We start from the raw sequence: 14,365 nt of genomic DNA, 5'->3' as shown, positions 1-14,365 counted from the left end.
ATTTCTTTTGCATGACTCAAGTCCTATTTTGGAATGAGGCAGGTGACAACCAAAGGGAAAAAGGATGAAACTGGTTAGCTTTCCTCTATGTGCCAGGAACTGTGCTGGGCACTGGGAATACAGAGAGGGTAATGTCCTTGTGCTCCAGGAACCCATAGGAGAAAAAGCCAATAATTATAAGACAAGGGAACAAGTACAAGAAGAAAGGGTTGCCCTGAAGGACATCGTGAAACATGGGAGGTGAAGGGGCAGGGAACATCTTGGGGAAGACGATTCTTTACTGAGAGTTGACTGAAGAATGAGTCAGCGTTGTCCAGAAAGAGAAGGAGCCTTGGGATTTGGTGGGGGTGTGTATGCAAGAGAGACTACTTTAGAACTAGGGAAACTTTAATGCAAGAGAGCACGATGCAGTCCAGGAATGCACAGAATTTAGCACAGCTGCAACACGAGGTGAGGAAGAGCAGGAAGTGAAGGGCAGTCATTTGACCCCTTCTAAGATCTCAATGAGCAAAGCGAGTTACATGGCCAAATCCAAAGTCAAGGGGCAGGGAAACATCACTCCTCTGTAGAGGCGGGAACTGCAAAGTCACATTGTAAAGGATGTGGCCATTGGGAGGGTGAAGAATCGGGGCCATTCATGCAGTTTATCACAGCAGCATTCCAGGAAGAAGTGGTAAGCACTTTGAACTAAAATCTGGACAGCAGACGGATCAGATGACCTGGATTTCTGAACTAGTATTGGGGTGTGAATGGCAGCCTGGGTGCTGTGGTTTCATTCCTCTGAGACAGTTCAGGGAAATATGAGAACAGCACAGAATATTTGGACTGCCCAGAAATCCATCTCGAAATACCTCCAACTCAGGCACTACCAACCACAGAGCAGCAGTTAAAGTGAACTGGATCCTCGTCTCATCGTCTGAAATCCACCAAATGATGGCAGATACAACACTGTGCTCTAGATTGGATTTTTGTGTTTAGAACTAAAACACAGATTCTGCCTCAAAAATCCATGTCAGCAGTCATTGCATTGCCCAATTATCATTAAGCATATGATTATAACCATCGGATAATTAAACTATAACCAGCAGTAACGCAATTGAGTTGTTAAAAAATATTCCTGAGCACCACGCTCTCCAGTACTAGTCAACTGCTATGCTGATGTCTTGGCACATGCGACTAATAATGAAATGAGTTATAACTGTGTGTTTGGATCACATTACATTGCTTCAAGTGTATCATAATATTTTATAGCTTAATGGAGAATCTGGCTTACAGCAATACAGGAAAAATAAATCTCAGCCAATCATCATCCATTTAAAAAAAAAAAACCCACGTTCAGCAGCCAACGAGATTTTAACCATCAATAACAATTACCCTGAAACCTTTCTGACACAATAGGTATTTAATATCAATAACATAAAGTACGTCCTCACTAATGGAGATATATGGAGATATTGATTAGTTATGCAAGAAAGTTTATGCTTATTCCATTCCCACTAGTAATTATGAGCAGGCTATTGACTACTCCTTGAACCACATCTTTTAGTCCATTTCCCTTCCTCTACCCAAGAGTACACTTGGCTGGCAGATAATCAGAACAAACAGACATCCTAGAAAATGTGAACCATATGTGCAACCCAACGCAGCAAGCGTTCACCGAATGCCTACTAGGTGCACTTGGCTGCACTGGTGGTGCCAGGGCTATGTAGCTGAAAGGCACGATCCCATTGTTCAAGATGCTTACGGTCTAGTGGGACAGACAGACAGGACCACAGAACGCAAATGGGGAAAGACGGGGCTGGGGGCATGCTGAGAGGCAGCTGAGCCAGCCGGGTGGGGAACTGGACACACAACTAATGGCTGTAACATAAGGTGGAGGAAGCCGGAGCAGGGCTGGGAGGAAGCAGGGGAGCTGGAGCGCTGCCTCCGAGAGGGGTGCCTTTTCAACATTTTTCTTCAGTTAATGTGTAGACGTGACAGTTGCTAGGACTCTAACAGGGGAAAAAATGTTAAAGGAAGTAATGTGAAAGCAAAACCTGGAGATGTGTGCAAAGACAGCCAAAGACTGGAGGCTGCCCATCCAACCACAGGGCGGTCCTCTGCCCCAGCCCAGCTCCCCACAAGGAGCCCAGGGCCCGGCTACTCCTCCCAAGGTAGAGGGCAGCCCCTCAAAGGAAGCACAAGTGTTCTAGGGCTTGAAAGCAGGAAGTTCTTCCAAGAGTTAGGAGGAATGCGCAGCGGGAAATCAGAAGAGGCTCTGTGGAGGCGTGGCATTTGGGAACTAAATCACTTAAAAGTGATTCAAGAAACAAATGTATTTCTCTGCTGTTTGAATTGCTACAGATGATTTCAAATTGTTTTGTCTCTGTCTCTGGTGGAAACTTGCCCATCTTGTCGTTTCTATGCCTACACCTCTATGGGGCAGTCCCTGTCCCAAAACTACTCCTGAGTCCTTGTTTCCTTCATGTCTTCTGAGCACAGCGGTCCTGAGGGGTCTCAGGACTGATCAGAGAGCCAGAGCCACCACTTTCTGGCCCCTAGCATCCTATGAAGCAGCCATTCTGGACTCAGTGAATCGCCAAATCCCTTTGGGCAGCAGGGAAGCGAATGGTGAAGATGTCACTCCTGCTCCGCTAGATCGCCCAAGAACGACGCTCATTTGCAATGCAAAGCGGCATAAAGAGAGCATTCTTTTAGCATTGAAGACATGTGCCAATTCCCCAGGCAATGGGAAATGGCAAAGACTGCTGTTTTGATGTTATTTTTTAAGGCATTTTTAAAAATAGAAGATTCCCATTTTTTCACATTCTCTTGGATGATACAGAGGTAAACGAAGTGGGAGAAAGAAGACCCTTTTTAAACATGATCTGTTTTCCCGTGTGCAGTCTGTTTAGAATGCCAATGCCTGCAGGCTACAGGGGAACTCAGGTGAGAGAACTTCCTTCATTCCAAATTAAAAAACAAGAAAACTAGACCTCAAGGCCATTTCTGCCTCGAAACTCTTCCTCTAACATGGTGTATCACAATTACAACACAACCATTAACAAAGAATGATTTTCTTTCCACCAGGAGTAGAAATGAAACACAGACGCCCCACTGGTCACTCTTGCTGGCAAAGTTGCTGCAAAGCAAATAACAAAGCACTGGGGGCTGGCCATGGTTTTCTTACCAGAGCCAGCCAACAAGAAGTTTATATATAAGAGTTTGCACTGACAAATAAAAATGGCAAGCAATAGGATATATTGGAGTATATGAGGAAGCCATTTGGTATAAACCTAATTCGGCCTGACTTCTCTTTTTTTCCTCCAAAAGGGCCTGACTGGCTATTGAGCACGCATTGCATATCTGCTTAGACATTTCCTATGGCCAGAACAAAGGCCCTTGTGATAAAGATGCAACTTCCCCCCCATGTTAGCATTTTTCCTTAGGCTAGGAACTGATTGCTGCACTCACCTCCCAGCTCACCTGTGACCACCCAGCTGGAGACAACAGACTCCCACCCTGCTGTGTTCACCGAGACAGAAGACCTACCTGCTATTTCCATCAATCGGCTGTGCCGACAGAGTAGTCTCGCGACTATTGTAAAGGGACATTCCAATCATATGTGAAACATCCTCTTTGAGGGTATATAACAACCCTGTATACCCCCCCACCTCTTTGGAGTGCTCTGTTCCTTTGTGGAAAGACTCTCCCGGGTTATAATCCTCAGATTTAAGCTCAGAATAAACTCACCCAAATTTTCATTTATAGATTGGATATGGATTATTTTCGTCGACAACACAAAATCTATTTTCCACCTTGATGCCCAGAGAGGGGGCTTCTGCCTCACCACAGGGGTTAGTAGAGCGTTGCCTACACACAGAAGGTGATGCCAGTTAGAAAAAGGTAACCAAACTCTGTAAATCTCATCAGAGCGCCATAACTGCCTACCCCTCCTCTTGGTTCCTGCTCCTCCCATCTAAAGGTTCATGGAGCTCTTGTGACTCCCAGCCACAGCCTTTGGGTATCTGTCTTCTTCAACCAGCTGTTGAGCTCCCAAGAGCTGGGATGTCCCATTCATCTTTCTATTCTCACTTCCTGCGGCAAGACCTGCCTACTGGTAGGCACCTAATATGTGTTTATTAAGTAGATGATGTAGAATTTGACGCCCAGGGAGTTTGTCACTCTCCCAAGATCACACGGCTAATTGGTAACAGAATCAATTCGAGTCTCCCAGCTCCCACGCTCCCTGTGTTTCCCTCTCAATGCCTCTAAAGGGCTTAAAGAGGATGAATAATGGCTTCCGTTTATTGAGGACTTGTTACGTGCCATGTCTCCCGGCCCAGAGCTATGCACACATTGTTAATTTAATCTTCGTTACAACCCTAGAAGATAGATACCCCCCATTTTATAAATGCCAAACCAAAGGCCCCACCTATCCGAAGTCACAAAGTGAGGAAATGGCAGAGCTGATTGGTGGACCTAGACGGGCCTGGCCCCACGTCCCATGCTTTCCCCACCCCACAGTCACCTCCACCCTAATCAACAGAAGCCGAACACATTTGCCGGCATGAATCCTGAATGACATGAGACCCTCCTCACATGACTGAATAAGTTGTTGATGCATTTTTTTTTTTTGAAGCTTTGAAAATCTGTTTCCTTTTGGTGAGAATTTTATGAAAAAATCAGAATCAAGTTAAAAGTAGGAAGAGAGAGAAAAACAGGAGTTTGGGGGAGCTGTGAGCCTGTTTAAATAGTATTAAGGCACAAAATGAAGTTCCTTAGAGACAAAGACAAGGCTGTCAGTTGGCGGACCCAAAGGATTCTGGGAGCAGTTGTCTGCTATGTGCCTTTGTCCTGAGAGATTAGTCATTTAACAGACTCATGAAAAGGAGGAAACAAACTTTCAAAAGGCTGGAGCTATGTCGTCCCCTAAAAAGCCAACAAGGAGCTCCTGCTAAGAGATCGTCACAAACAGACGAAGAATCATGTTACCACCAGAGGAGCCTTTACCTTCAGCTCGGAAATGTGATCTTTTCTGTTCAAATGTGGTTGAAATTTGTTGGGACTGGAAAATAGATTATTCTTTCCCTAAAAGGGCAAACCGACTGCTTTGTGGCTAGCGCAAACAGGTTTTATCTTGGCTGGTTTAGACTCTACTCGTGTCAGATTGGACCCAAACAGCGTGTCTGCTCCGATTCCCCCCTCTTATCTAGACGGTCAGGTCACACGGGCTTTTGTGATTTGAGCACCAGGATGCCAAATGCTGGTCTTAAGATTTAAGATCCAGAAGCAAGGAAAAGAAGCGCAATCAAGTTAGAATCACACTGACTCCCACATCATGGACAGTTTGTGCCACACAGAACCAGGAATGATTCAACCCAATCTCCTCATTTCGGAGATGAGGAAACTGAGACCCAGGGAGAATTGACTTGTGGTCTTATGAACCATTCAAGAAAAAAGGTTGCATTACACCGGAGTCTTGAGCCCATAAGGCACCAGTCCAGCAGAAGTGCTGTGTTGTTAGTTGTTGTTGTTTTAAATTGGAATTAGTTGCAAACATTTAAAAATTAGGAGGTTCAGTATGGTGGTTGCTAAACATAGAATTTCCATATGGCCCAGCAATTCCACTTCCGGGTACATACATGTGAGATAGAAATAGAAGTATTGGTCTCTGTCCCTGGTTCCTGGCACAGAGCTCCTAAAACTCTTGTAATTTCCTAAATGATAAGAGCACTGGGTGCATTATTTGTTCTAATATTTGATCTTTGATCTCAGTTCCTGATACCAAGCTCCTGAATCCCTTGAAAGTCCTAGGTAATAGGTGTGTCTTTTGTTCTAATGAGGTTGATGCGGGGTCGGTGAGCCGAGGAGTCGAAAGAAAGATTTCTTAGACTCTTAATATCTGGCAGTAGTGCTCTTTTATTTAGAGAATAGAATAGCATGAGGACAGGACCCATGGTCAGTCAGAGATGCTGCTGGCATGGGGAGCTGCTGCTGCCGCCGCGGGCATGGGGACAGAACCCATGGGCAGGCAGAGCTGCTGCCAGCATGTTGCTGCTGCCGCTTCTGCTGCAAAGTTGGGTGGAGAGTAAGGCTAAATTTAAGGCATAGGTATGTGAGTTCTCTCTTTACAAGACAAAAAAAAAAGTTAAAATGGTACCAGTGCCGGTAGGGTCCGGCCATTGGGGGTCCCACAACTTTTAGATAAGAATCAAACCAGATTGAGTAAATGGCAGAAGTCACCGCTTAAATATTATCCTCAGCTAAACACAAAAGAGGATTTTGGGGGGGCGGGGGGATGGTCAGTTACATGAGGTTGCCAGACAGTAAACAACTTAAGTTCTTGCCTTCCCCATTAAGAGTTTTCATAGATAAGGTCATCCCCCCTTCCTCCTGGCGCAGAGAGGGAGGCATGGAGATTTCCTTCACAAATGCAACTGTCTCTCATCAAAGGGCGAGCAAATTCCACTCCTCGGAGCCTGCTTCTCATCTGCAGTTTTAAAATTAACCAGCCTAAAATCCTCATCATAAACCCCCCCGAACCCATTTGGCCCCGAAATCTTTTGGGGATATGGACAATGGTAACTTCTGTAACTACTTCCAGCTGTACCAAGTCATAGAGCTGTCCCTAAATGGGGCCATGGGTACAGGTAGGAGGCTCAGCGGACCGGAGGGCTGCGCCCGTGGAGTCCAAGGCTGACAAGGTGTACAGATCCTTTGGCGACCAGAGAATCATTTGATGAGAGGTGGTCCAGGAGGTGAAACTTTGTTGACATGCGGAAGACAAACAACGAAATAGACAACAAATTATAATAAGAAATACAAGTAAGATGATTAACCCAATGAATAAGGTTTTGATAGTAGTCCAGAAACCTGGTCCTGATCAAGAGTTCAACCAATCATTTAGAGATAGGGTAGGGTCAGACATGGACTTAATTTTGTGGCTCATATCAGATAGGAAGCCAGAGATATTTTGATGGTAGTCAGGAATATAAACACAACATTCAGTTTTTATAATGGCACGAGTGCCCCCCTGTGCTGCTGTCAAGACATCCAGTGCCATTCGGTTTTGGAGAACTGCCTTACGCATTTGGGACACTTCTAAATCGAGCAGCGAAAGGCTATGTTGTGTATCATTTAATGTTTTCATAGTAAATTTGTTTAGAGCTTCCATGTGCCAGATGACACTTTCGATTCCTAATTGGGGAAGGAAAATTGAGGCAAGGTGGTCATACCAGTGGAAGACAGAGCAGGTCCAGCGCTGTTGCAGGTTGGGTAGGTTAGCAGGAGGAGATATAGTAAATGTAGTTCTACCTTGCACCCAGACGAAACTTAGGGTGCATCATCCAATCCATCCAGGTGGCAGCCAAGGCCATAAATTGGAGCCACATAACCAGTGAGTGCCATTAGGGGCTAACCAACGTATGCTAGGCCGTCTATCCCAGTCAGTCCCAAACCAATCAGTATTTCTTAAGGCTATCATAAGAGAACACATATAACGGGGAATTTTTCCCATAGGTCGGGTGCTATTAGGCCACGTATCACAGATGTGATTGGTTTGTTCCCAACATAGAGTGGCCTTTTGACTGAGTTGACCACTAGTAGGAGTAAGCCAAATATATTCGTCCCAAATTTGATACAGTCCATCCTGTGTGTATCGATAAGTTGGGGACTTTACCTTTGGAACTTTTTGTTTATGATCTACCTGTGACAAGGCAAATCTACTCAGTACTTGGGCAGTAGTATTGAAGGAAAAGGTTTGATTGTGGCCAGGGAACTTCCAGGTGTCAGAGATGGATGGCCACAAAGAGACATTATGATTCGTAACAGATGAATCTTGCAGAAGAGAAGAGCTAGAATCTAATATCCATGAATGTGTACTATACTTTGTAGTGAAACATAATTTTTTCTCTCTAAAATCACCCTCATTTTTACAAAAGATAGCCAAATTAAGATAAACTGGTTTGCAAAATAAGTGTAGCTTCAATAAAACTTGGTCCAATTATTTACATAAGTGCAGCAAGAATAACAATTGATTATTCAGGCTCTTTTAAATCTGCTTTGCTGGAATTTTTTTATGAGGAATCTCAGATTGAACTGTAAAGGCCTCTCGAGGCCAGAAAAGCCAATCCAAGGACATGCTGTCAGATTTTGCCTGCAGTACCTACAAATTTGGGTGGATTTCTCTCTTCTCGAGGTCCCCCAAAATATACTGAGGTTCCTTGCACCTGCCAGATAAGCAAGCTTCCTTACTTACCAGGTAAGATTGCCAGAATCTCTGTAAACAAGGTACCAGGCCCATATTTCCAAGTGGCTTTATTTCCAGAAAGTCAACCTTATTCCTCAAAAGCAGTACTGTCATATCCGAGCCTGTATGTTTCTCAAATATGACATTCCAGTCAAAGCCTTGGTAACATAACTAATGTGTCCTGTTATAAGGAGAACAGATTCTTATTGAACTTATGCAAATATTGCCACGAAACAACCATACTCACTCACAAAGGGTTTCCAAATTCCGGAGGGATCAGGTAGGGAGAAAAAGATAAATGTTTCAGTTTTGCTCATAAAGGTATAATTTCACCAAATTGCTGTAAGTCATAGTTAGCATAAGAGAAAAGAGAAAAAGATTTCCTTAATTATGAGAAAACGAAACAACACATCAAAACTCAACAATATTTCAAACAGAAGTCCTAAAAAAATTATAATAATCATCCTCATCAGTTCACACAGTCCTGTATAATCAATTCTTGAGCTTAATCTTGTTAGCAGATCTGTGAGCTTAGTTTCTGTTAGAATTCTGTAATTTCTTACCCAGTTCAGTTTTACACTCTGAAAGTTTATCAGAAACCTGTAGTTTAGAATCTTGTGTCATAATCCTTTCCAGGAATTTCTCTGAAGATGAAACATATTTGCAAAAGCAAAAAGCATCAGAGTAAAACAGCAACTATCTGTAAATGAACAAAAGACTCAAAAGGGCAATTGATAAAGAAACTTGACTACTTCTGTGACATACACCACTTCAAGATAACAACTGGAATCACGACCGATAACCAGGACAGATCAAAATTTTAGGAATGCTATATAATTTTAAGACATCTATATCAATAGCATTTACCCACATAATACCACATAAGGAAGTTTATCATCGCTTATTTGACAATGCTTCCCATGTAATTAATGGGCCAAATAAGCCTAATTAGTTTAGTATTTTCAAAAGAAACCCCTTTATTCAGGACTTGAATATTTTTGACGAGAAGCTTGTCAAAAATACCAAAAGACTTTAAAACACTTGTTCAAACAACGCTCACTGTGAAACAATGCTTAGGTATCTATTTAAAGCGACAACAGAAAACAATCTTAAGAGTGACCTCAGTCATTATTTTAACAAAAGAGATTTGTTTTTTAGGTAGACTTACTCAAAGGAACACCTTTTATAACCTCTTTATCAAGAGCAGGCCAAAAGTTCAAGAAAATTATCCTTTGAGAGAAAACCAAATTTTAATTTCTGCACGAGCTTATTTTTAACATTAAAACTCATTCACTTAATTGGATTTGCTTTAATCTTAGTCTACTTGACCAGGTATAAAACTCCTTTCAGAATTTCTCCTTCACAAACCTTCTACAACTTTCTTTTTGCCTTCAGAATTTGTCCCAAAGTCTTTCTTTTTTCCTTTCTAGTACATTAGGACAAATTTATCGTTCTTAACCCATCAAACAAAAATACTTCCATTCTTTATACCCTCTTTACTGAAAACATACATTTTACTTTCCTTGAATACAGAGCTGCTTTCCTTTGTAAATTTCCAGTGGCTTTAATTATATATGTTAATTAGAACTTTTAACCCTTAGCAGACCATAGTAAACACTAAAAAGGTAAGCAATTACGAATTGTCTTTTATACCAACATTCTAAACACTTCATAATTTCCAGAAACATGCCACTTCACAATAAAACACAAGGTATGCTTTTTAATAGACCCAAAGGCTTTTAGCCTCTTTACAATAAGAAGCCAAAAGTAAATAACTTTGGTACGTTTAGCAATAATGTTTCAGTGTTCTATCTAATCCAAAAATGACCCAGATGCTCAGATTTTTATCATTTAACTTAACTTGGCAAAACTCAAGATTGTTACCAAAAAGAATTTCGAAGCTGTTTTTTTTTTTTTTTCCAGGTATACAGACCATAAAAGTTATTGTACCCACTTTTACCTATTTAAACCATTTGTTTCCAACAATTATGTTCAGATTACCTACGAAAATGTCACGAGACATTAGACAAAACTGGTCATCATTTAAAGCTATTATTTTGCTGACGAATTTAACAGACAACGTGAACGTATTTGACTAGTAAACCCAGGCTGCACATCTGCATCATATGCTAATACCAACAACTCTGACAACAAGACTATTTTCAATCAAACCAACAAACTTAAACAAGCTCTCATTTACCAAAGGTTAATTCACATCAAGTTAACTTGAAAGACATTGGATTAATTTCTACTACATTTAGAATATATGTAAGCGCTTACTTTAAGCCAATTGAACAGAGCTCTTAATTTTGGCAATACCAACCGGAGGTAAAATATCACACATATAATGTACACATAGACACACGTACACAGAGACTGTACAGCTATTGTTTTGGTTTCTTTTACCAATATTTGCGGAGAAGACACTCAAGATGCTAGACTTTCTGCAAGGGCACGCTTATGGCCGTTTTTCCTCTCCCCTCCTCTTTTTTTTTTCTTCAGTCTTAGGAATTAATGATAGGCTAGATAGTAGTTCCTGGAGAGGGGAGATGATAATCCTTTTTGTGATAAAGGAACTAGGTGGAATCTGAACTGCCTCTAGAGCTGTATTTCCAGTCTTGCAAGGATTTTCTAAGGACAGTTGCTCTTGATTTCCCAGAAACTGGATTGTAACTTGAATGACGTTCTAGGCTGATCTACCTGTCCAACTACATCATAAAGGCACAGAGAAACCCCTCAAATTTTCTCCCAGATGGAGTTAGAATGCATCCGCAGGGTGGGTCTCTGGGGATACTTAGGGGGCCTTCCCTGTGACAGTAAAGCCTGTGTCTGACTGACAGCAGCTGGAGAAAGGGTGCAGAGGCCAATTGCGGGTGTGCAGAGGCTGATTGCCGGTGTTGACATAGTTATAAGATTTAGTCAAGTCCCGCTCAGCCTGGGCACTTTGTCTCCGAGCCAGCACAGTTGAGGTAGGGAAGCAGGACACAAAGGTCTGGAACTGGCTGGAGGCCGGGGCTCCCAGCGTCAGGGTTGAGAGTTAAATCCCTGGCAAAAGGCTTATTTTTTCAATTTTACAGAAGGTCAAGGTTCTGCTCAGGTCCAGCCTGAACTTAACCTCGACTTGGTGACAACAAAGCAGGTGATGAAGAAGACAGACAAAGAAAGGAAAAGAAGAGATCAGACCTCGCCCTCATGGCCTCTTCCAGAGGGTTATCAAGATAAGAGTCACACAACAGTTCCCGTGCTGGGACACACTACCCTAGCACGACAGTTCACAGAATAAATCACAGGTCTCCTACCCTCATAACTGACTCAGTAGGTGACTAAAATACTCAATGAGTTAACCGTCAAGAGAGGGCACCCCCACTTAGGGTCGCTGGGGTGGTCAGGCCCAGAAACCCAAAGTTGGGGCTCCCAGGGGTGGAGCCTTTGACTCTTTAAAGATTTCTTTGTTTCCCGGTTGCAAAGCTCAAAAGGAGACAAAAATGGCCATTGTAACTCTAAGAGAGATGAAAGAAACAGGTCCATTACCTTGAAAAATCCCCCCTGAACCTAGGGCAGCATCCTGCCATTGTTCCTACTGTGGGGTTCCTATAGCAAGGGGTGATGGGGGCATCCCCCGGCATTGCATCCCTTGTATACCTTCCCTGTTATGCCTGGCAATAACAGGTGCCTGGTGAATGGTCCCTGAGAGAAAAGGAAAACTTTAAGAGAGATGAAAGAAAAGGAGCCATTACCTTGAAAATCCCCCCAATGGGGTTCCTGTAGCAAGGGATGATGGGGGCATCCCTTGAACATCTTCCCTATTATGCCTGGCAGTAATAGGTGCCTGGTGAATGGTCCCCAGGATAAAGGATAGAGAAAAACAGTGAGGAATTTTCTGCCAGTCTGGGGGACATTCTACCCAATTGCATCCTGGAGCCATTCTCCCAAGAAGGGGTTCCCATACTCCACCAAAGGTTAGAGTTTGGTATTTTCCTTGAACTGGAGTCCCGATTGGGACTTTCCCTCAGTTCAGAGCATGGTCAGGTGCCATGGGAGGGATTCCAATCCAGCCTTAGGAAAAGAAACCTTCCACAGGAGTCTTGGAGATTGGCGACCATCCTAATGACTTAAGTGGTAGACCTGCGCCCACGTAAAATTTGTCTATTAGAGATAGAGTCAGGAAGGAATGGATTAATTCATTCTCCATCACCCTGAGGCTTAAGGTACTGATTCTCTTCAAGCTGAATGCCACGATTTACCCCATAGAGTAGCCATGGGCAGCAAACATGAATTCATACAGCCATCCAAGAAAGTTTCCAATGGAGAAGTGAATTTAGATCCATCCTCGAAAAAGAGAAAGGCACAAGGAAAAGGGGCACTTACCAGAACTCGAGCTCACAAGCCGATGAAGTAAGTCCCTGTACGGGCCACCAGAAATGATGTGGGGTCAGTGAGCTGAGTAATAGAAAGAAAGACTTGTTAGACTCTTAAGATCTGGCAGTAGTGCTCTTTTATCTAGAGAATAGAATAGCATGAGGACAGGACCCATGGGCAGTCAGAGCTTCTGCTGCCACCATGGGGACAGGACCCACTGGCAGTCAGAGATGCTGCTGGCCTGGGGAGCTGCTGCTGCCGCCTCTGGCATGGAGACAGAACCCATGGGCAGGCAGAGCTGCTGCCAGCATGTTGCTGCTGCCGCTTCTGCTGCAAAGTTGGGTGGAGAGTAAGGCTAAATTTAAGGCATAGGTATGTGAGTTCTCTCTTTACAAGACAAAAAAAAAAGTTAAAATGGTACCAGTGCCGGTAGGGTCCGGCCATTGGGGGTCCCACAACTTTTAGATAAGAATCAAACCAGATTGAGTAAATGGCAGAAGTCACCGCTTAAATATTATCCTCAGCTAAACACAAAAGAGGATTTTGGGGGGGGGGGGGGGATGGTCAGTTACATGAGGTTGCCAGACAGTAAACAACTTAAGTTCTTGCCTTCCCCATTAAGAGTTTTCATAGATAAGGCCATCCCCCTTTCCTCCTGGCACAGAGAGGGAGGCATGGAGATTTCCTTCACAAATGCAACTGTCTTTCATCAAAGGGTGAGCAAATTCCACTCCTCGGAGCCTGCTTCTCATCTGCAGTTTTAAAATTAACCAGCCTAAAATCCTCATCAAGGTGACTCTTGGTGGGCTCCTGGATGGGGGCTGGTCACCAGAAAGACCAAGCCATGATTAGAAGCTTGGATCTTTCAGCCCTAACCAACACCCCCATCCTCTGGGGCTGAAGATTGAGTTGATGATTGTTCATGACTACATGATGAAGCCTCCAAGAATCCCAACAGTATGGGATTTGGAGAGTTTCCAGGTTGGTGAACACATCCACATGCCAGGAGGTTGGCGCACCCCAACTCCGTGGGGACAGAGGTTCCTGTGCTCAGGACCCTTCTGGACCTCGCCCAACATATCTCTTCACTTGGCTGTTGATCTGTATCCTTTTTCATATATCCTTTGTCATATAAGAAACTGGTAAACATAAGGAAGTGTTTCCCTGAATTCTGTGAGCTGTTCTAGCAAATGACCAAACTCGGGAGGGGTTCATGGGAACCTCTGATATATAGCTGGTCAATCAGAAACACAGGTGACAGCGTACTTGCAACTGTGTCTGAGGTGGAGGTGCGGTCTTGTGGGACTGAGCCCCTAACCTGCGGGTCTGCACTAACTTCGCTGAGTGCCAGAATTGAACTGAATTATAGGACATCCAGCTTTTGTCACAAAGAATTGTTTGGTGTGGGGGGAAAAATCCCACACAACTGATGTCAGAAGCGAAGTGTTGTGTGGCAGTAGTGTGAGAGTAAAGGACAATGGTAATGCATTTTTCCTATGATACCCCAAAAAATTGAAAGCAGGTCACTCAAACAGATATTTGTACACCCAGCTTCATAGGACCATTGTTCACAATAGCCAAAAGGTAGAAGCACCCCAAGTGTCCCTCAACAGATGAACAGATAAACAAAATGTGCTATATGCATGCAATGAAATATTATTCAACCTTAAAAAGGAAATTCTGACATATGCTACGACATGGATAAACCTTGAAGACATTATGCGAAGTGAAATAAGCCAGTCACAAGAGGACAAGTACTGTATGATTCCACTTAGA

General features: G+C 43.3%; 1 long non-coding RNA gene across 1 annotated transcript in view; it reads right to left on the bottom strand.

Annotated features, from left to right (window-relative positions):
* The window catches only part of LOC139083240 (uncharacterized), a 54,609-nt gene that overhangs the window by 20,565 nt on the left and 19,679 nt on the right, over positions 1-14,365 (bottom strand). Inside the window, exon 2 of the long non-coding RNA XR_011539797.1 lies at positions 12,599-12,670. This is a non-coding gene — a long non-coding RNA (uncharacterized lncRNA). The remainder of the gene's footprint in view (positions 1-12,598; positions 12,671-14,365) is intronic.

The sequence above is a fragment of the Equus przewalskii genome, chromosome 5 (assembly GCF_037783145.1).
Source record: "Equus przewalskii isolate Varuska chromosome 5, EquPr2, whole genome shotgun sequence".
NCBI lineage: Eukaryota > Metazoa > Chordata > Mammalia > Perissodactyla > Equidae > Equus > Equus przewalskii.
This window is presented reverse-complemented; position numbering and strand designations above follow the sequence as displayed.